The sequence below is a fragment of the Chamaea fasciata genome, unplaced genomic scaffold (genome assembly GCF_029207755.1).
Source record: "Chamaea fasciata isolate MVZ Bird 193981 ecotype frontalis unplaced genomic scaffold, bChaFas1.0.hap1 SCAF_12, whole genome shotgun sequence".
Taxonomy (NCBI): domain Eukaryota; kingdom Metazoa; phylum Chordata; class Aves; order Passeriformes; family Sylviidae; genus Chamaea; species Chamaea fasciata.
In genome coordinates, this window is record NW_027094097.1 from 11,472,367 (window position 1) to 11,495,604 (window position 23,238).

Genomic DNA, 23,238 nt, shown 5'->3' on the forward strand with positions numbered 1-23,238 from the left:
TATTTAAAAGTGGGGGTAATTAATATTTCCTAAAAAAGCATGTGGGGACAGTCACCAAATCCCTGTCACTGGCTGTTGGTACCCGGTCACACAATGCCTGTAACCAAAGAGATGCTGAAGGATAAGAGTGTGTTGCTCTTGTCATCAGACAACCTTAAATGAACAATTTTTCAGCCCTTCACATTACAAAACAAATGCTGTTCTGAGTGCACCCCTCTGCTTTGCACAGGCTGAGCAATGCCAGCACATCCTCCAGGATTTAAGGTTGTGATATTCAGGTAGGGCCTCGGGGAACAACTGATCAGGTTTTTAAAGGTATTTAGATACCAAACTCCCATTGATTTTGAGACTGGCTACATGTGTGGAAATCTTGCTATTGCTTTACTGTTTTATCTTTCTTTGCTCAAGGCAGTGCTAAGAATGATAGATGTGCCATAATAAAAAATGTACATGGAAAGCTCAACCCACATATATCTGGTCTTCTTGATTTCTCTTCCACCTAGGAAGTCCAGACCTCTTGCCTCAGTGTTGAAACTGGACTATTTCTTTCCCTTGGAGAAATTAGCTATTTTTTTTCCAACATTCACACCACTTTTTGTGATTCCTGATCTGAACCTAATCCCAAAGTTTTTGTCTTTTGTGTGCGGGACTCGAAGCCCATTCTGCTGGGGCCTTCTCTGCAGCTTTATTTTTGCTTTTATCTCTCCCAGTTTTCAAAGTCAAAATGAGCAAAACCTGCTCAGGACCCAACGCAAGCCTAGGCAGGCAGCTCAGAGGTGCCAGCATGGTTTACACAACAATGGAGGGCACACAACTCCTGAAAACTTTATTTTTGAGGGCATAATCACTAAAACAAGGACTTTCAGGGCACAACTGGCAACTCCTGAACATAAAAGCAAAAACCATGGGCTTTTCCTGCAGACAGGATAGATGCTTGCAAAGGGCTTGACCTGCTTTTCTTTACTCATGATGCAGATCCCAAATGCTTTGGCTACTCACGGCCAGCTAAATGTTGCTGTATGGTCCCACAGAGACGCCTGAGACAGAGCAGGAAAATCGAGGTATAAAAGTAATGATCTGGATTCTAATTGTTGACTGGCATGTGAATATTTGAACTGGAGAAGGTCCTTTCTCATGCTGAATATGGTAAAGGGTACAGGAGCTTTCCTCCTCCAAGGGTTAGAAAGACTCAGTTTGAACAGCAACTTGTAGCCAAGGCTTGCTCAGCAACCCTGAGGAATGTTTTATAAGGGATGAAATGGGTCTGATTGTGCCCTGCTATCAGAGTGGCACCAGCATGTGCTTCAGTAATTTTTCATTTGCATCAATCTTGTGGGAGGCTTGGGGCTGTATTTCTGTGCTTCTGTGGTTTTAGTTATTTGTGGAGAATGTGTGATGAGATCCACAACCAGCCACCTGTTAATCCCATTTCCCTGCTGGAGCTGATAGCCAGCAGCACTCAGTGCCTGAGGAACAGTCAGGTGGGAGCCCCTGCAGGGAAGGGAGCAGAAAAACTGTGATGGTTATAACACAACACGCTTGTGATGACATTTACTGATTATCTAAAGATTAAGCACCAAGTCCAACTCCACTTGCAGTCAACAAGAAGAACAAACTACCTCAGGAGGGTAACTCAGCCACCCGAAGATGGAGGGATCCTAGATGACTTCGATGGAGGAGATTGCTGATTTCTGAACAGGTCTCAAGCAGGGTGCCCAAGCTATGCTAGAAACCACCCTGATCCTACTCATACATAAATTACATGAAGCTCATGCTGTTGCTGAAATAACGTGACTTGACTGTAAGCACTGCAAGTAGAAATCAGTGATTCCTTTTCAAACACACTGCATGGAAACAAGATGAATGCAAGCCAAAGACCCATGTGGCTCCATGATAGATCACACTGTATCCCAGCTAGGAAGAAAAGGCTCGTTCCTGGCTTCAGCACAGATGCTTGCTGCTGAAGGTAGTAAAAGTCCAGCAAAAGTTATTTTACTAGCTTGTAAGTAACAGCCCTCCCAGATCATAAATTACTTTCCTATAGGAATTTACTGTTCAGGGTAAGACGAACAACTCTAAAAAGTAGCCTGATGATGCTGTCCAAATGAATTTCATTGCAGGATGAGGACTGTGGGATTTACGGTGTGGCTTTGTTCTGTACTCCCACATTCCTGACAGGGTAAATCACCAAAGTAGCCAACTGGCCAGAGCCTGCTCCAGCCTGCTCTGGTGAGCAAGGTGGTGTGGTGAACAATAATGGGAATTCTAGATCCCAAACACTCAATGGTTGAACGTGGCAAAAGCTTGGGCTGCTCTTTGGGACACCATTTTCTCAGGGCTCTTCATGTTTTTGGGTTGTGAAATAGCTTAGCTGGAAGCAGCAAAGACATGAGCTGGCAGAACTTGGACCTGGGAGATGCAGTGAGCAGCCCCAGCTCTTCAAACTAAACTGCTGCATTCAACCCCCTTCCTTTAATGAGGAGGGCACAGCAAACCCCAAAGAGCCAGGAGTGCCCATTCTAACAATGGCTTTTGCTGATTTTCCCTGTGCAGGTGGTTGCCAGGGAAGGAGGGAGGGAAGGAGGGAGGGAGGGAGGGAGGGAGGGAGGGAGGGAGGGAGGGAGGGAGGGAGGGAGGAAGGAAGGAAGGAAGGAAGGAAGGAAGGAAGGAAGGAAGGAAGGAAGGAAGGAAGGAAGGAAGGAAGGAAGGAAGGAAGGAAGGAAGGAAGGAAGGAAGGAAGGAAGGAAGGAAGGAAGGAAGGAAGGAAGGAAGGGTATTTAAGGTGAACCAGCTCACAGCAGTCCTACCTATGAAAGTGAGCCTTGAAGAACATGTCATACCAGGGGCTGAGCAGAATAATGTTGTCTAAGACAAAAATCACTGGTTTAGCAGTAGATTATTTCCCCCCCTTCCAAGGAACAAATTCCCCTCTTTCCTTTGCCTTCCCCATACTCCTGCACACCCAGAGAGACACTGACATCCTCTTACCCTTCAACCATCCCCACCCAACTCCGGGTGGGTACCCTGGGCACTCTGCCCTTTCACCTGGAGTGGTGGAGTTAAAAACAGAGGGCAAAACAAAACCAGCTGCACACAGTAGATTTCAGAGGAAGAAACACTTGCACTGAAGAGTATTTTGACAGTGGGACATAAATATGTGAAGCCTTCCCTTGGGAAAAAAAGAAAAAAAAAATTAGCTTCATTGCATCCTCCAGCCTGCCTAAATCTTTTGGCACATTTCTGAATATTGCTGTGCTAATGAGGTAAGGAGCAGCCGACGTCCAAATAAATTCCAGCAAGAAGTTCCAGTTTACTTTAAAGTCATTGACTCTCTTAGGAGGAGGTCAAGGCAAAGTTATTTGGTCGTGGTTTTTCTTTTGCTTCCTGTTTTAAGTTACCAAGTTCTTGTACTGTCAAAAAAACTGCTGACTTCTACCCCTCAGGTGTCTGTGCTAAAGTGGAAAATGAGCTGTTCTTTCTTTCCCCCTCCTCCTCTCTCTCTCTGTGTCTTCCTCCCTCTGTGTGTTACTTGGGGGTTGTCTGAGGGACAGGTACACAACAAACAGCCCCCAGAACATTTTTAAGGGACAGAACAAACAGATTTTACAGATTTTAAAATACAGTTGAGCAAGAAATTGGTCCTTTTAAGGCTCCCCTGAATACATCAAGAATGCAAGCACTCCAAATAGCACAGAGCCGGCTCTGAAGATGGACCTGGAGACCAGAGATGGACACTGGAGCCTTCTGACCTCAGCCAGGTGGAAGTTCTCACGGTCCAAGTTCTGACAGTGTTAAGATCTAACAAATTAACTTATTGAGACTACAGCCATACCTGAGACTCAGATGAAATTTGGGTTCACATTTTTACAAGTTTGAAAATGTGGATTAGTTTTTTATTCTTGAGTCATAAGTTTTTAAAGGCCTGTCTAATACTCCAAGGCCTCATGGAAAAGTCAGTGCAGAATAACTCCCCTGAATAAGTTAAAGACTCTCCTGACCTCACCACTAAAGTATTTGAGGCACTAAATCAAACAAAGCATAAGAGGGAAAAAAAAAAAGGTTCTGTGGACATGCTACAGCATCTCTATCTTCACAGCCTGAAGAGGGTGGAGCACAATTAGCTCATTTGTGAGAAATTTGGGCAGACAAGAAGCTTCAAGAAGTATTAAATTCATCTCTAGACCAGGATCCTGCTGTCCCATGGGTGGCAGCTTAGCTGGGGAGCTCATTGCTGCAGGGGGCTGAGGTGGCCAGAGAAATGACTGAGATCCAGAGGGTTAAATTAAGGGCACATGGAGAAATAGATGCCTTGGTGGTGATCAGGTCCAAATCCCCAGGTACAACATCTGCACTGACAACTTCCTGGACAGGGAGCAGGGAGCAAAGGCAACTGTCGCATCTGCAGTGCCCCATTCTTCAAACTTTCTCCTATATTGAACGTCAGAGGGAAAGTATACAGAGCCACACAGATTTCACACAAGCCCAGCTTTCAGCTGCCTGCAAGTCTGTCTCTCCAAGAAGTGACATTGCTCCTGAATGACTCCCTTACCCTCTGCTAGAATAGGGCAAAGCTTCCAGCCTTGGTGAAGGCTCATGGCAAGCCTCAAGATGCATTCTCACCTGAAAGGGGTTTTCTGAAAAATGGAAGCAGAAAAAAGATATTCCCAGGCAGCTGGGTGTGAGAGTATTTCAATATCCGCTCATCCAAGCTTTAATCTCTAAATTGCAAAAACATTAACATTATTGATTGATCAGACATCAATCCAACAGGAAATTTAATTAAATTAAAATGTGTCACTGAGCAGTCCTCACACTGTCACGTATAAATCTTTGGAAATAAGTAGACAAAGACAGAAGCGATTGATATCATGTTCCCAGTTCAATTTATCCCCCACCATTTTATTTTCCCAGTGATCTTGAGTGTGCTCACAGACTCACAGGGGGACAGCCTCATCTGCAGGGTGCCCATCTGATGCACTCCAGCACCAGAGCCCTCCATGTCCACTGCCTGTGGGTTATTTACAGCTGAATAGGCTCAAACCAGATGGCTCTGGGTAAACAATCTCATTTCAAGGCACTGTTATGGGGCTACCCTTAACTTAGTACTGCTACTCCTTGTAGCAGATTTGTCCCCATAGGCAGGAGGGTCCCAGAGAAAGGATGAAAGATCCCTTGAATTAAATCAGTTTATTCCTGGGCTGAGGATTTTGCAGCATCTAGCAGTGCCAGAGTCCCCACCAAAGCACAGACACATGTGGGTAATAGAAAGGTGCTGAAATGGATGATTAAGAAACAACTCTCTACCACAACTTCTTTGGAGTACTATAAATCATTACAGCTGACTGAATAACACAAACAGAGATTAAGAAATATTTTCTCCAATTCATTTCTGAACAGCAGTGGGTTTGGTTTGCTGTCAGTTATGACAGGATGATATTTACTGTAATTTATTATTGCCGTTGCTGCTATTCCAGCAGCCACTGGCTATTCATGAGAAAGTTTGGGAAGGTGGGAAGTTCATATAGTTTGGGGTTTTTTTGCTAAAGTGTTTTTTTTCTACCTGACAGGGTGTTGTTTTTTCCCCAACATCTGTTATTCTCCTTCCCAAGTGCCAGTGTCCTGAGGGGAAACCGTGGGGCCGCACGCCACCGCGCTCATGCTCTGGGGGAGGGGAAGGGCAGAAGGGAAGGAGTCAGCAAATGGTGCTGGGTGAGATGTCTTTGCTTTCAATGGAGCGTGGAGAGGGAAGGAAGGGAAATCCAAACCAGTATTTATAGACATAAAAATCCAGCACTAAGCGTTTTGCAGAGAGAAGGAAAACAAATACTCGGTTACGCAGGTGAGTGGTACCCACCACGCTCACCACGGAGTGTGCAGGCTCCTGTAGACTCTCTGCTTCTGTCTGTCCAGCACCAAGCTACCTGTGGGTGCTGCTGCCTTCAGAAACCATTTGAATTATTTCAGGGTTTACTTCCTCTAAGCTTACCAAATCCAAACTCCAATTCCATTTCTTGAGAGCCATCCTCAAAACAAATACTGAGGTAATACCAATGGGCTTGTGACTAGATGCGAAAATAGAGCTGTCTCAGCACGGAGTCCCACAGACAGGGCACAGATTTTCACTGTCTCCACCTCCCACTTGCAGAACAAGTACAATTTTCATGCCTCTGTCAGAAGTGCCAACCTGGGGAAGTTGCAATGAGCAAGCAAGGAGAGGAGCGATGAATTAACTTGACAACAGGAATCGCTGCTGATAAATCTCTTAGGAATTTGATCCATAAAGGTTTACTTCTCTGTGGTCCATGATAGGGGTGGCAGGTTTCGGGGTCTCCAGCAGCATGTGGTGTGTGTTTCAGTTCAGATGCATATCTACTTTGCAAAGGAAAATCCCCACTGCACAGACCAGACGAAGTGAGCTCAGCTGCACGGGGAAATGGATCTGGAACTGCATTTAGAGGCAGTGATTTATATATAAATTATAAAGTGTGTCAATTCCGGACACCCATTTATATGGAGCTTGTCAGATCCAGCTCTGGAACGTGTATTGCCTGCAGAAACCATCCGGAAAACCTGAGAGGCTGCTTTAAACCCTGGTGTGTGAAAGGGCCCAAACCAGGATTTAATGGATTAGTAAGGCTGAAAAGGACCATCACAGTCATCTGGTTTTGCTTCCTATGTAACACAGCTGAAGAACTTCACCCACTCATTTCAGCATCAAAGCCATAACTTCTGCTGAAGCTATTGCATAGCTTTAGAAAGACACTCACTCTTGATTTAGAGACTGAAAGCAATGCTCAATCCACCACATTCCTATGCCAAATGTTCCAGCCATTAACTACTCTTGCTATTAAAAAGGCACACTTTCAGGACAATTTTATTTAGCACCAGCTTCCTACAGTCAGATCTTGCTCTGTCCTTCCTTGCTGTATTAAAGAGCAGGTTACAGTCAGGTTTAAGTTGTGTGGACTGTCCTATGAATCACTGCATGTTTTCTCAGGCAGTCTGGGAAATACACCACCTGAGACAATTTATGAATGCACAAATTAATTGAAAATATCATTTGCAAGTGAATAACCAGAATAACCCTTTTCTTCTGATGAAAAAATTCTGGACATTTTGGTGTGTATACCTGTGCTTTATTTTGCTTTTAATCTGATGACTCTGAGATGATATGGACAAAGAGATACAGGTAAATATGTGTCACAGAGATCTCTCCCCCAGAACATTAGTAGAGGCATAATTCTGTGCATCAAATCACAGTCTGTGTCACATCCAGCACAGACACTGAACAATGTCCCTTTAGAAAGGGCAGAGGGTGAGAGTAGCTTTATGACACTATTGATTTATTCTGTGCCTGCAGTTAAAAACTATACCCAGACAGACAATAAAAATAACTGCTCTAACCATATAACAGCTTCCTGCTACTAAAATGGATTTTACACTTAAAGGCATGGAGGGTTTTTCTCTTTTTCTCTAAGTCTCAATTATGACTTTTTTCTGAATAAATGGAAATGAGAAATTGTCAGAACTGGTTTAATCCTGATGTGATTTTTTTTTTTCTCCTCTCCTCTGTGTTTGAAAAGGCCAGGACTATTTTCCCATTGCAAAGTTGTGTTGTAAGATTACTAGTAGGCACAGTAACCTGATATTAATCAGACCAGATAATTTGGTGCACAACTTCTGCATGAAGAAATGGGCAATGGGAGTGCATGCATCATAAGAAATAAAATTGATTATAGCCTTTGTTGTCAACTGGATGAGCTAGGATTGAGGTTGTGACCTTGGCTTTGAATATTAAAATAATATCTAGAGAAGCAGAATCATCTCCTAGAAAACCCATTTTCATCCCAAGGGCTCCATAGCTTTGCACACTGAGATTTGGGCGAGCTGCAAGTGCTTTGCTACACCAACACTGGTGTCTGAAGCATGTTCCTAACAGGTTTCTATTGTAATTAGGCAGTTTCCACCATAATAGGGAAGGAATCTTAAAAATGGAAGCCCTGGACTGTGTGGACATGAATGGATCAATGAAATGTTTTAAGACCATATAAGCCTCCCTTGAGGTCTTCAAGATCCCTGAAGCTGCTGAAAGAAATGAAGATGGCAGGACAATGGGTCTATGAGTTGGCACCAGAGGCAGCTGGAGAGGTCCTGTCTCTCTGTACTTGTCTTGTTAGGACAATTTTGGCCAGAAATGAAATTACTCAGAGCAGGGGAATTACTGATCTAAAACTTGGGCTTTTTTCAGATTTTTTTGTCAGCAGGGCAAGTTCTCTGCTCCAGTTCATCAGTTCACAAAGCAGAACCCATAGGCACAAAACACAGACAAGTGAGGTGACACAAATGAAAGCCCAGGAGGGAAAATCCCAAACTATATGAGAGACAGTGTGAAACAGGATAAGGTGGTCAGGTAGAGTGAGGAGAGATGTACACCACAGCCTATTTCTCTGCAGAATGGAGATGAGCAGCCTGGGTGCATGAGGTCAGACAGTATAAGGAAGAAAGGATTGGGCTGGAAAAAAAAATGCTCAGTAAAGGAAAAAAGAAAAGGAGGAGGAATCTGCTATTCAGGTGTCATTCCCCTTCCATAGGTTTTATGATTTGGGAGATACTGCCTGAATGACACATAATGTGAGATATTGTAATGTGATCTCCTGTCCCTGGAGATGCTCTCAGAAATTAGATTATTACATGAGCATGGCTTTTATAAAAGTGAGCAAACATTGTAATAAATGAACTCAAAGAGTGAGAAAATCAAGATTAGACTTTACATTTGGCTGGGGGATTTTTTCCACTTATTCTCTGTGATAAAACTTAGATACATTAATTAACTTGTTTAAAATTGACTTATTGAATATGTTTGGAAGATACATTTTTGTTTTAATCTGTAAAACATACAAATAGGAATGTTTACACAGAAAATGGCCCAGTGGAAATTGTATACTTCCACCCCAGAGAGAGAAGACTTTTTTCAGCTTTGTTTTCATATATCCTTTTGGTAGTTCTGGCATTGGAAACTTCATTTCTTGACATGAGGGTCTTTGTCTGCTGAAAGACTCATGGGACATGACACTGAAAACAGGGGTCTGACTTCTCTGCTTTTCATGTAATGGTCAACACAAAATATCTAAGACGGAAGCTAAAATTTTCCTTCCAGCTACAGGGTCCATTGTTAATCTTCACTGGATCTTCAATGCCTCTGGACAAGCCAGGATCTGGCCCTTAAATACTCACACACGGCTCTTCCCTCACCCAGGACTTGTCACACAATTTCAGGAGTACAATTTCCAGATGAATCACTCCTCTCTGTTCCTTACACCTCACTTTTAGCTTTATTACTTTTTGGGATCATGATTGTTTTACAGCCTTTCAATCATCAGCCTCTTCTGAGGGTTCCAAATGTTTGAGCGATTTCAAACCCATGTGGTTTTAGTGTTCAGCTCTCAGATCAGGGTGCTGGTTTTCCACACTGTGCTGTGGGACCCCTGTGCAAAGACATCACAGATGGCTCCCAAATCCCAGCTGTATGGATGGCTGCTCTCCACCTCCCTCCATGCCTGCATGGCTCAAGAGCAGCTCAGACAGGACCCAGCCTTAAATGGGGGTTCATGGCTCATTGCAGAAGGTTGCACCAGAGCTTTGTCAGCCCGTGGTGAAATCTTTGCCCCTCTGGCTGGGATGCTTAACTGGGAGAAGAATTTCTCTCTGAAAGTTCCAACAGCTCTGCAATGTTGGAAAAAAATCTTTATGGGGGAGTGATCCCTTCTGGTGCTTTTCAAAGCCTGCTCTTCAGAGTAGCAGATATATTTATATTGGAGGTGGGTTGCTAAGTACAGTAACTACTCCACAGGAGCCAGGCACAACAAACCAGCTCCTCAGGTTTGAGGTTGTGCTTGAGCGCAGCTCCATGCATGTGGATGGCTCCACAGCTCAATAACTGTGACAAAACATAAATCCTGAGCAGGGAATTGTTTAAGGTAGCTGTGGCACCTGAGGGTTTGTGCAGTGAAGATGCTCTGCAGGAGCTGGTCTCTCCCAGAAGTAACAAATAGAGTGATGAGTTTTATCAGGGTGGGGAACCATTCTTGATATCTGCAGGTACAGGTCAGAACACCGGGTCTGTCTTTGGTGACAAAATAGATAATGAGTCATGGAACAATGAGTCATGGCCTGATCAAAGGGGAAAAGGGCACGTCTTACCTGGTGTGGCCCCACATTGTAGATTTACTACACTTATGCAATGTGAACACTCCAAAAACTTGTGCCAGAACCAAATCCTAGAATTTGTCTGGTTCTGGGATTTTTTTGCTACATCTAGGAGCTTCTTTCAGCATAGCTTTCTGGGGGATGAAGCAAATGCATTCTGCCTCATCCATTCCCTCTAAACATCAGTGAAAGACAAGCAGATATGCTGCATCTTCCTGCACTTCCAGCCAAAAGTTTCATTTGGGAAAGAAACAAGCTGAACAGAAAAAAAATCGGAGGGAAAGCTGAGCGATCTGAGTGGCTGTGACTGTTTGTAACTTAGCGAGCTGGTCTTTGAGAAGTCCACTAGCTGGATGCCAATTGCCAAGAGATGCTATCAGTTGATTAAAACACAGCCTGCCAGCTTCCTGCTTGATAAAACTAAGTACAATCTGATTGGGAATTCTCAAATCCATTACAGAATGGCTAGTCCATCACTTAAATCAGCGTACACCACTTCCCCATGAATCATCAACATACTTTGCTAATATATTTGCAGTAGCTAAACCCTGACAAAAGCACTGACAGTTCATCAAGAAGGTCCCTGAGCTCCGGATCCTAGGGGTGGGAAATGGCAGGACCGTGAGGGCTTCCTGTTGTTCCCTGCTCAGCTGGGTGAAGGTCATTTCCTCTCCTCTCTCACGCAGAAGAAGCTGAACCCTCAACCTTTGAAGGTGTGTCCGTGGGCTCCCAGAAACAACAGCCAGCCCATGCAAGGAGCCCTCTCCTGCAGGACCATGCTGACAAGGCAGGGTCACTCCCAAAGAGAAGTGCTGGCCACTATATTTGCCTCCTGGCAGGTAAATAAGTTAATCCCAAGCTGCAGAGGGAAAAAAAAAAAAGTCGTGAACTATTACAAATCAGTCTTACACTTTATTTTTTCTGCATGCTGTAACACAGGAGAAAAAAACCAACAAAACCACCAAAAACCCAAACCCAGGGCTGCAGGGCCAGGCCAGCATTCCTGCAGAGAAAAGGAGAGGCATGCTGCCAATCCATTAAGGATAATCCACTAGCAGGTTGGAGTGTTTAAAAAAAGCTCTATTTTCTTGGCTTTTTAGAGAGTTTTGTATCTGCTGAATTGGAGGTGGGTGCCCAACCTCAGATACACATCGGTGTTTGAACATCAGCTGCAATGTATCCTTGATCATCCCAATGTGATAGCTGGAAGCGTTATCCAAGGAATTGCTGTGGGACTTGCTAGCCAAATAACACTGAAATACCAGAGGAAAAAGTCAACCCCAGCAAAAAAACAAAATCTTCATTCCTTCACAGAAATAAGATCTTAAGAGGGGAACAAACCGATGCAAAATCTAAAGAAAGTGAGCATATGCAATAAAATTTGGAGGCCATTTATTACTTATCAGGTAAACAGCAGATGATAATGAAATAATAAAGCCAGAAAGATAAGTTCTTATCACAGGAATTCTCAGATAATGCCTTGATAGGTGCTCTTATCCTCCAATTCCACCACTTCCCATCCATGACCTTTTGCATTCTCCCTCCATGTCCCTCCCTTGATTCCTTCCACTTCTTTTCCTTGTTATGATTAAACATTGTAAGATCTACTTTTGAAAGGTATGGAAAATACAACACTTTCTTGTAAAATGTCAATACATTATCTGGTGTAAAGTCAGTGTAACTCTATCTCTGGTCTCAATACATTTTATTTACAGGAAAATGCATAAGCAGGAGACAAATATCTACTGTTAGCACAGTTTCAAAAGCATAAACGGTAACATAAGGGGTTGTTTGTGCTCTCCCTTAGATTGCTGGGAGTCGGGGAAGTCTCTCCAGAACTGAGACTCACTTGGAACAGGTGAAGTAAAGCAGAGATTCAGAGGCACAGTTTCCTCATTTAAATTAACACAAAGTGAGAGGACAAAGAGGCTCCCAAAATTCTGTCCTTGTGGTTCAAATTTGAATATATGTTTTTAAAGCTGGCCAAGTAACTGAAATTAAACTTCATGTAATTAAGTTCCAGTAATGTGAGCAGAAAGTAGTCCTGGGAAAATTAGCAGGCTGGAAACATTATGGCGAAGAAGATAAATTGGAATTTTTTGTGCCATTCCTATCACATCAGAAGTCCACAAAGAAGAAATTTAGGGTAAGTCAAGAGTTTTCAGTCTCTGGTGTGCAGACCCCAAAGGTCCATGGACCAAACCACACAAGCAGCTGTTTTGGCTGGTGTGTTCCCACCTGAAGTTTTCAGGGTCTCTTCAAGTTTTCTGTACAGGACCGTGGCACTGCCCCAAAGCCATCCTCAGGGGTGCTGCTGCCTTCTTCTCCAACTGACGTGGCTTTGCTCTCTGCTCCTTACACCCACCAGCAGTCCTGCCTTACCTCCTGCTGCTGCAGAAACTTTTGGCCTCCTCATGGTGCAGATTTATAAGCAGTGTGATCTCCTCTGCATCCAGGCGTCACCACTCCAGGTCTTCTGGGAGACTAAGGTTGGAAATTGGAAAAGGGATCACAAAAAGTGATAAAAGTAGAAGGAAAAAAGATCAGCAGCAAGGAGGAACAGCTACAGAAGACCGGGCAGTTACTAAACAAAAAGAATAATGAGCCAGGAGATGTCTTGGTGGAAGCAAGAGGAATAGTGCTTCAAGAGCTGCCAGTCACCAGCAAAAAGGCTGTCACATAAAGCAGATGACCCTCTCTGAAGTACAAGCTCCCCTCCAGGCTGGTATGGGAAGTTTGACATCCTTCCTCTTGCAAAGCAGGGTTACAGACACCCTGAAGGACTCTGTGGTGGTGCGGCTGCCCCTTGGATCAGAGCACTGTGTCCCACCATGCCCTGGCTTGCTTTTGGGGAGAACTCTCCACTGGCGCTCCTCTGGAAGGAATATGTGTGCATTGGAGCTGTTCTGCAGCTGGACCAGTACCCAACAAATGGAAGCAGCCAGAGGATTACTGCAAAACCACCCCAAATGGAGACACAAATGTAGACAGAGCTGAAGCATAACCCAAGAGAAGCAAGGCTATTGTCAGTCGCCCTAAATTCACTCAATATACCTGGGGGAAAACTGTTGGGGATTTAAAACATAAAAATGTTGAAAACTATCAGAACCCTTTTTATAATATGCTTCTATTTTTGATCATATTGTGCATTCAACATTTGCACACACTTCAGCTAAGATCAGTGTGATCTGTACTTAACAAACAGTGAAACACACAGTGTGCCCAATGATGACTGAATTACTCAGGAGGAACTACAATTGATAAGACAATGATTTATGGACCTATTGTTTTCTAGGTTCTTGTAAATAATCCTAATTGGTGTTAATCATCCACCCTCTGCTTTGTGTTATCACCAAGCAAAGTACACTTCCTAAAGATGCTATTTAAGGGCATAATCCTTCTGAAAGGCAAGACAGCTATTGACTTCCACAGGACCTGCAGTGAGGTGCTCAACTAGGGAAAACAGCTCTGGAACATGAGCAAAACACATCACACTGTCTTTCCATGCTTGTATTGAAAAGTTCCAATAAACTCACAGTGGGTTCAGCGTGCCCCAATAATCCCTTCCATGTGGGCTTCATGCAGTGGCTCTCCAGCCTTTCTCCCAGCTCAGAAATGCACCACACAGGATGTTCATTTGCTGATGTTTATTTGCTGCCAGTGTGCAGCTCCTGCCTGCATCCCCTTGCCATGGGCTGGCTGTGTCAAACCTGACAAAGGCTGCTTTGGAAGAGCAGACACCTGCACCAGGACCTGGTGTTTTTCTGTCTCTGATTTTATTGTTGTGCCTGAAAAAGTGCTTTGATCTTTTGGTACTTCACTGTTTGTCACACCATGCCCTTGTCACGAGGGAGCTGTGGAACTCGAGACCCCCTTGCCTGCTGGTTTTAGGTGTAAAGTTTGGTGGGCTCAGTTTTAGCCTGCAGATGAGCTTGCTTGACCTTAGGAGGTCTGCACTTCAAATAACACTTGAATGGCATTCTAGAGGGTGCAGTCACACACTGCTTGCTTACAGAAACTACAAGGAAACCAGACAGCTTTTCAATTTGTGTATCAAAGAGAAGGAGATTTACACATAAAAGGGAGAATTATTTTGATTTGTAGTTTTCAAGCCAGTATACATTCTCCAACATAAATGCTCCCTTGTCTCTGCTTTCTGATAGTTCATATCAGGTTCAGTGGCCTAGATTTTCAAAAGTGGTAATTCTGGAGGCCAATATTCCTCAGTGCCAACTAATGGTGCCTTAAAGAGACCAGGTATCATTAAGATACTCTGTATCTTTGGCAAATAGGACCATTTTTGCACCTCTCAAACCTGACACCCCAAAGTGACAGTGAGAACAATCCTCAGGGGTGAGTTGGCCAGAGGAATGAAGCTTTCCCCCACCACATCATCCTTTCCACTCACACCAGTCCTCCCAGCATCATACCCCCATCACCGTTAAAGATTCCTGCAGAATCAACATCACCAGTCCTTTCTGGCATTCTCAACCACCAAACATCCTAAATAACCTAAAAAGCGCTCATTTCCTCAGATATTTCATCTTTTAAGCAGCTATCAGAGAAAATCTTCTAAGGCATGAGGCTGGATAGCCAAAATCCAGCTATATGGTATTTGAGGGAGGGGAGGGGAGAAACCCTATCCCATTATCTGCATTATCCCGTTACCCTTGGATGTCTTCCATGTACTTGGAAGAGCAATGCCCCATTCTTAAGGCTTCACATTGCAGCCACTGCCTTTTTGGCAGAAGAAGGGTGGATGTGGCTCCCTTCAAAGTCAATCAATGTCACATCTTTAATCAATCTAGAAGGTCACCACTGCACTTCCATCAAAAAAGGTTGGGTACAATTCTTGCTGAGTCCTGATTGTTTGTGGGGGACTCAGGTTTCAGTGGGTGTTGGAAAAAGTCTTTTCTGGCCCTTAACTCAGCACATCTTCTACTCCAAGGCTCTTTGTAAGTGTTTAAGATCAAATGAGAATTATACCCAGGACTCTGAGATACAATGGTGCAGGAGGATGTATAGTGAAATCCCAAAATATACCAAAGTGACTTAGTTTCGTGTTTCTTTATGGCTGTGAACACATCCAGCTTTGCTGTGAGGTTCAGAAAGCTTAGGGAGCTTTTGTGTGAAGGCAGGTCACATTTTGAGCAAGCTTACAATGATTTTGAGTTTCACATTACAATCATCTATAAAATGTCATTGTTCATCTGGGATGTCTGTGAGTGGTCACAAAAGAGAAGTCTATTGCATTTCAGGGAACTGTGACTAGAAGGGAGGATCATGGCAAGGCACGTGTCAAAAACACTCAAACTTGAAGTCAGGACCCCTTACACAAACACACCCATCAATACAAAACACTGAATCTGTTAACTCAGAAAATTCTTCCCCCAAGCTGGAGCAATTTCATTTCCATCCTGGCACAATTGGAGCAGGATCCAAAGCCCAGTAAAGTCAAGGGTAGAATTTCCATTGATTTCCAAGGAGCCTGGATCAGATCCTAGATCACATTGTCACACTGCAGCAAAACCCAGACGTGTTGCAGTGTACCCACCTGCTCTCCAAAGTCTCAAATCTATTGCAGGTACAATCTAGGATATTCCAGCATTTACTTGGTGCAAGGCTAAATAAATACTGTTTTATCAAAATCAGCAAAACTGCTCCTCATTAGTAAATTAGGCCAACTAATGCTCACCTTTTATTAGGACAATTTGTCTCCTTAAGTCAAAACCAAGTGTCAAAATCCCTATTCTATCTATCACACCAGTGCCCTTCTGCACCAGCTGTGAACTAGGGCTGGCTAAAGACATACAGAAAAAGTGGATGAAGACCTTACAATGTTTTCAATGAGCTTTTTAAGGCTTCTTCTACAATAATTCAACAAAATCTGGCTAGGTAAGGGATCAACAGCTTTTATGTAAACGAGAAAGAAATAAGGGAAGAAAGAAAGCAAAAAGGAAGGCAGGCAACAAGGGAGGAAGGAAGAAAAGAGGGGACGAAGACCCTCTGTTTAATTTATTAATACTTCATATTGACAAGTCGCAAAACCACAAAAGCACAAAAACCTTCTTTAACCTTTCCTGTTCTCAACAAAATCACCCACCTACAAATTAAAATCCCCTCCAGACATTGCTGAAATTACTTTCTTAGGCAGTTCTGTAATGTAAATTGTACTGCACACTGAGAAATTATTTCAAAAATAAGATGCAGAGATTTTTTCCTTGTGTGCAAATCAAACCAGAGGTCTGTATCTGAGAGGAATTTCTGGGAAGAACAAACAATCTTCTGTAGCCAGTACTAGAGTAGGTGCCCTAAACAAACCTCCAGAAGGAGCATAATGAGGCAATGATTTATTGCATGCTATGCAAGTCTCACTGCTGTGAGTGTGTTGCAAGAACCAGGGAAAGGGAGAGGCAGTAATCATCCAGCCTCCTCCTCCTCCTCCTCCTCCTCATGTGTTTCTGGATATTACCTGCACAGGATGTGAGTGTGACACCGAGAAAGGGCTGCAGCCTCCCTGAGCTGCAGGGTTGGCAAATGATCTTTGTGCTGCAACATTTTGTCTCGTATTTAAGGCACCATCTCCCACTGCATTAAAAAAAAAATAAAAATCTGCACATGAGTATTCAAACATAAAATGTCATTCGTGTCGGACATGTTATTTCTCGGTGTGTACCAGAAAGGTTTTTCAGGAATGGTGTCATCAGCTGCCAGAATCCTGGATATTTCAGAATGAAGGATAAAACTTCCTTTGGCTGCAAGCAGGGCAGCATTTCACCTATGAACTAGGGACAAAATACAGACAATGAATTCTGCCCACAGAAATATTTGTAAGAAGATCTTGGTTCTGAAGAACTAGAATCAATTAAATGAGGAGCAGAAATATGCAATGTAACCAGCATTGCACCAATCAATACAAATCAACATGAGTCTGACCCTGTATCTGTTGTATTTGCAATTAGTTGGGCTTTTTTTACCATTTAAAATTCATTTGGGTTCCTGTACTGACTGGCAGATTGCTTGCACTTACGCCCATATTCCTTCCAATTTCTCCAATTTAAAACACAAAAAAAATCCCCACAACTAAGAATTAGTCTTCAAATGTGTTTGGTGAGTTATTTATCATAAATAAACATGGAAAAAATTACCTGCAGACTACTTGTGCTCAACTTCCCCCCTACCTCTCCCCGCCCCAAAAGGCTAAATCAGTGAAATAAATTAATTGTAATGAATTATTCAGCTCTACCTGTGGCAATGAAAAATAGCAAGAGCATTAGGATTCTTCTTTGTGTACTAAGCCTCTAATTTATAGAGAATGCATATTAATAAAACACAGGATATTCATCAATATTCAAGTCACTGGCTGCCGGACTATTTAATCTAAAATTACCAGCCAGCTCAAAACTCTTACTAGTTAATCATGTAATCTAAGCCATTCTGATATTGATGGTTAACATTAATTGCCCAACTGCCATTTATAAAAACCTCTCCTACATCTTCCCTTTGCCTGGCAGAGAACCTTTGACACGTTTAAATTTTCAGACAAGCTAGAGTAGGTCAGCTCATCCAGCCTGTTCTCCAGCCTAAAATGTTTGTTTGCTTCATTCTCATGAAAGGGAAATTGTCTCCTGTTGTGGTTTTGCTTTTGAACGTGAACAGTAAAAACTGTCCTTCATTATAAGGGTGTTTGATTTGTTCCCCTCCTTTTGCAGATGTCCTGCAGGTGGAGAGAAGAACCAGCTGGATTTTGTTGCCTGCACAGATTGTGTCGTCCTTTACAATGGAAACAGAATTGTCCAGATCAGGAAGGCCAAAACAGTCCCATCCTCCAGTCATGTACTCCACAAAAAGCCACCAACCACAGATTTCCTCCCCCAAACCTGACTTCACACTCCAAAGAGGATGGCTGGCAAAGAGCAGTGATAGCTTTAGACATTGCCAGCTCCTGCTGCATGACCTGCTCTGCAAAAATCAAGGTGAAACGTAAGAACTGGGGGAAAATTCTCATGTGATAAAACTGACAAAGTTTAGGCTCAAACTCCCAAAGTTTATCATACCAGGAAGTAGTGCTGGTGGAGAAAATGGCAGTGATATCTTCCTACAGCAATGCACCTGAGCCCATCTCGGTACTTATCATCTCAATTTCTTTCTATTCTTCTTTTTTCTTTTTATTAACTTAATCAAATTAAAGTTAAAAAAATACAGAAAAACCCCAAAACTCCACAAGCAAACAGAAACCTTTTAGTTATTCTAATCAAAAAGTTAGGATCTTGGGATTTAACTGCAAATCAGCAAATCTGCAAAGAACTCACTGTAGCAGAAACTTCAAATATATGAGTCGTGTAAGTGCAATGGTACAATTAAGAAAGATTTTTTAAAAACAACATTCTTACCCCTTTCAAATAACACCCTTGGGCCGTTTAAACTGAAATTTAAGTATCACAGAAAAAATTTGCAAAAAATGGGGGAGGGGGTTCACAAAGAGTATAGTTTTCTCTGGATACAGTAAGTCTCTGGATTGAGAAAAATTGCTTACACTTTAGGACTTTGCCCCTCTGGAATCCAGAAACTCCCAAGAAATTAACAAGTGAATGTTCCCATGAAGTGAAGGCTGCTGAGCAATGCCTGGTCAGATAAGACACACGGTGCTGCTTCTACTCCCTGACTACTCCAGAGCAATATCACCCTCCTGGCCTTGACACTTATGTAAGGGACCCCAGCACCCATGAGGGCTGTGTCGATAAGAACTTGAACGTGGATGTTTGCAGAAGGCAAACACTCAGTGTGCAATAGCAGTGTCTCTGAGCCCGTTTCAAAACCCCAGTAAATATTTGTGGGGGATGTTTTCGAGCCCTCACTCAGGAGCCGGCGGTGGCTCGGTGCGGTTTCCACACGGTGGGCTCCGAGCTGCCGAGAGGTAACAACGAGCTGACAGCAAGGAGAAAAGGATGACTGCACACTGAAACGTGGCCCCAGAACAATCAAAGACTAAATAAACTCTCAGCATACCTTGGTAATTCTTTGTGGCACAAAAAGAGGCTCGGGCCTTGTCTGAACTGGGCTTTTATCTAAGTTGGAAAACCATGTTTAAATTATATTTAAAGACCATTCTTCTTAAAAGCACTTCTACAATGCTTTGGCTGGACAGTGTGTTTTTCTAACCAATGTTTACATAGTTTGACCCATTTTCACTTCTTTGCTTTAACTGAAACTATTAATTAAGCTGTTTAAAAATTAAATTGAGTATATGCCTGCTTTGGACTGGATCTCAGGCTTCATTTAATTGTTGGTTCTTGTCCTGAGTTTGGCTGTGAGGGTGTGTGAATCTGTCTCCATTTGGAAATGAACACAAAATTACAAATATATTTCATACAGACTATGAGATTGAGTAAAATACTGAAGACATGCCCTACTTTAATTGTTTTAATTGTTTGGAATATATCCCCATGATACTGAAAAATTACATCTGCAAGAAACACAGTGGCATGATTCCAGTGTAGCTCACTGTGGAAAACTGCACTTTTAAACAGCTGAGTGGGTATATAAACCACAGTTTGATTTTTGTGAGCACAAAAACAGTCACACATCATATTTTTTGTGATTTATATCATTGTGATACAATCATGCTGGATTTTCAAGTGGAAAAGATGCCTAGAAATTAATGAAAAGGGGTCATCTCTATTTTTCTATTTGCAACTAAAATAATTCAGGGCTTTCTCTCGTAGAGGGGCCAATGAGCAAACCGAAGTCTGATTTAGATTTTCCCATTGAATGGCTTTTATGTACAGAAATCTCATGAAGACACACTGATTCTTTAAACTTCACTGTTGATGCTGAAATTATGCTGTGTGTCAAAATTACATCAAACAACTGCACTTATTTCCACCAGAAAAATTTGATTATTTCATTCTCATTTGCAATACATTTTTTCCTCACTATAATGCTGACTTGGTAATTCCCTGAGGTCTGGACACCTCCAAGTAGACTTTTTCAGTAGAGAGCTTTCATTATATTTCATAATTTTTTTTCCTCCTTGATTTGAATGTTATAATTGGATTGGAGAGATATTTGTTGCGAACTTCATGTTTTGCCAGGCTCCACGAGCAGCATCTTTTAATTTCTCTCTTTTCAATGAACCTTTTGACTTGATAAAAGTGGCTCTAAGGTATTTTTACAAAAGAGGCCAACAGAGCCAGCTCATTTTAAATCCTTCTCTTTAAAGTATATCATTTCCTTACTATTTCTTAATAGAGGCACTATCCTGCAATGTCATAAAGAATGCCGCAGTTGACTTCAGTGGAATCAGGATCACTCTCTTCTGTAATTAGTTCTATATTTCAAAATATTAGAGGTCATTTTCTTCTTTTTTTTTTAATCTGAGAAAAGAAAACATTTGGAAAAAAAAAAGGCTTTCAAGTGTGACTGTCAGTAGAATACTAAAAATAAGTTGCAGGCATTCCAGTTGTTACAATTTATGTTTCTAATGAAATTTTCCTCTTCTCATTTACTGCAAATTTTTAATGTAAGCTTTTACAGCCATTGATTCAGTATCTTTAATCTTCTGCCAATATTAGATAGAAATGGAACTAACTAGGGAAAATCTATGTGGTTATAAAGCACAGTGTCTATAAAGTTGTTCAGTTCATCCAAAACTGCTTTTTTTTTTTTCCCCAGCGGGTCGGATAGGATAAAATTATATTTTGAAATACTGTTAATACTACTCGGAGATGAATATACTTGTAATTAATAATAAGTTTAAAATATTATGATGCCTCTGGAGAAATCAAAGGATTTAATGTCAATCACCCTGACTACCAGCACTGGGCTAGATCCCACAGTGCCAAGTTCTGGTTCCTTTAATTGCATTCAGTAGCAGAAGCTACTCCCTGAGACTGGTAGCAAAATTCAGCTTCAGCCCAGACCAGGGAGGGAGCACATAATTTCCAACTACTCATTTAGATGGGATCTGTCAGGGTTTGCATGAGCAAAGGCCTGGGAGCCAGTCTCACAGGGAGAAAATAGCTGAGCACCCACACCCCGGGTCGTGGCCTCTCTGTCCTTCCCTGTGCCGAGGGCTTGCCGCAGGCTCTGCCAGCACTGCGCTCCCTGTTTTGCAAAGAGGGCCGTGCTGCCTCACCGGGAGCTGTCAGGCTCCATCCCCTGCCCCAAGCTCCTCTCCCCAGCCCCATAAACATCCCGGAGCAGACACCCTTTGTCCACACAGTCTATTTATAAAACCCCACTTTCCAACATGTTTCGGCTGGTGCAGGTCAGCTCCACGGCTCCAATTATGGCAGCCAAGCTGTGCAGCAGGAAGGTGCAGCACCCGAAGAAATGGTTCAGGGCCAGTAACAACTTGACCCCGAACAGCCCCAGCAGAGCAGCATGTCTGGCCATGCCCTTCCAGCGGGGCAAAAACGTGCTTTTCCCTCATGACCATCGTGTCAGTGCTAAAAATATAAAGTACTTCGACCCTGCAAAGAGCTCGAGTGTGCCTTATGGAGAGTCCCTTTAAAATCCACAGGTCTGTAAGGCAGAATGAAATCCCGCACCCACTGAAGTGAATGGAAAAACTCTCCTGCCTTGCAGGGTGCCAGGAGTTGCTTCCCAGGGCAGGAAAGTTAAGAACATGTGCAAGACATTGGCAGGACAAGAGACCTATTTTTGGACACTGCTTATTCTAGGTATTTCTACCGTTCCCATTAACACTGTCCCAGAACACACGGGAATCATTCATACATTTGCTAATCTTGAAATGAGAAATGAAGGTTGCCCAAATTCTCTGGATGAGGAACGGCAGCAGAGGCTGGTCGATCTGCTTGGGGCCTGCTCCCAGTCTGGCTGAGACATGGATACACCATGCAGCCCACAGCAGCAGGGCATGGGGATACAGACTCTGGACACCTCCTCTGCCATAAATGCGTATTTACCCTTCTGCACAGGCAGCAACAGATGAACCCTATTAAACACCCAATAGTGTCTCTGCAGCTGTCATGCATGGACAGGCACTTGCACATCCCTGTAGGAGAGCAGTGTGCATCTCTGCTTTGCTGCTGAGACCTGACCTGTGTGCTCCCCACTCCACTTACTTCTCATCATGCACAATTTCATGGCTGGGATGCACAGGAGGGTCCTGCTGGAGTAAAACTGGTTAGTTCACACATTCCCAGGGCTTTATCCAGCAGCACATGCCAGTCTCTGGACAGAAAGGTCTCTGCTGTTTCCAACAATGGATTAAAGTGCTCCCTCTGCACTGGCCAGCATGGTCAAGAGCAGTAGAGGTAAGTAGCCCACATGGCCATGGCCGTGACTTGGCACACAAAGCACCCCAGACATGCACAGCATCCTCACCACCTGCTCTGGGCACAGGGGAGACTTAGGGGCTACAGGCACGTGCACGTGCATCTTTTCTCCTCCATCTCATCTATATCTGGCACAGGGAAGGGGTGTGATCTCCTGACAGTGTGAGAAAAAGTCTCTATTTATTCTGTCTGGAAGGGCGTTGTGCGCAGTGCGAGCATCGCAGCTCACGTGTGTGCTCACAGGAGACATCGTTTGGGGTGCTGACAGCGGAGCCCTGGTGCATCTCCCCAGCCATGGGGGGTTAGACCAGACCACAGTCAGAAGAAGGAGGAATGACTTCAAAACCACCATGCCCTCTTCCAGCACCCTAATACTGTCCAGAGGAGCCAGTGCTGAGTTTCAGTGGGCTGGAGGTGTGGGCACAGGCTCCCTTCTGCTGACTCGACTGAGCCCCAGGGCCCCTCAGGGCTGGCGGCGACGGGGGCACTTCTGTCAGCACTCTGCAGAAACAAGTTAATTGACATATGCTAACACACTGTTAAACATAACACTGTCGTGTTTAAAAATATACTAGCTGGTTGGATCAAATGCATTTTAAAACATGCCTGCTTTTTTATGTTTTTTTTTTTTTTTTCCTGAAAAGGATGAGGTTTTGGTTAACATGTGCTAGTAAAAACATTTTTGAACATGGGTGAGAGGCAGGAGATGTGAGAGCAAGAGCAAGTGTCC

At 43.3% G+C, this 23,238-nt stretch overlaps 1 protein-coding gene across 2 annotated transcripts in view; it reads right to left on the reverse strand.

Moving 5' to 3' along the window:
• The window catches only part of MAF (MAF bZIP transcription factor), a 187,190-nt gene that overhangs the window by 111,489 nt on the left and 52,463 nt on the right, over positions 1-23,238 (reverse strand). The window contains exon 3 of one of the 2 annotated variants that reach the window (XM_066194648.1): positions 11,118-12,690. The exons of the other annotated variant lie outside the window; for it this stretch is intronic. The gene's annotated coding sequence lies outside the window, so the exon portion shown is untranslated. Of the gene's footprint in view, positions 1-11,117; positions 12,691-23,238 lie in introns of those variants that run through there. 2 annotated transcript variants of the gene reach the window in all.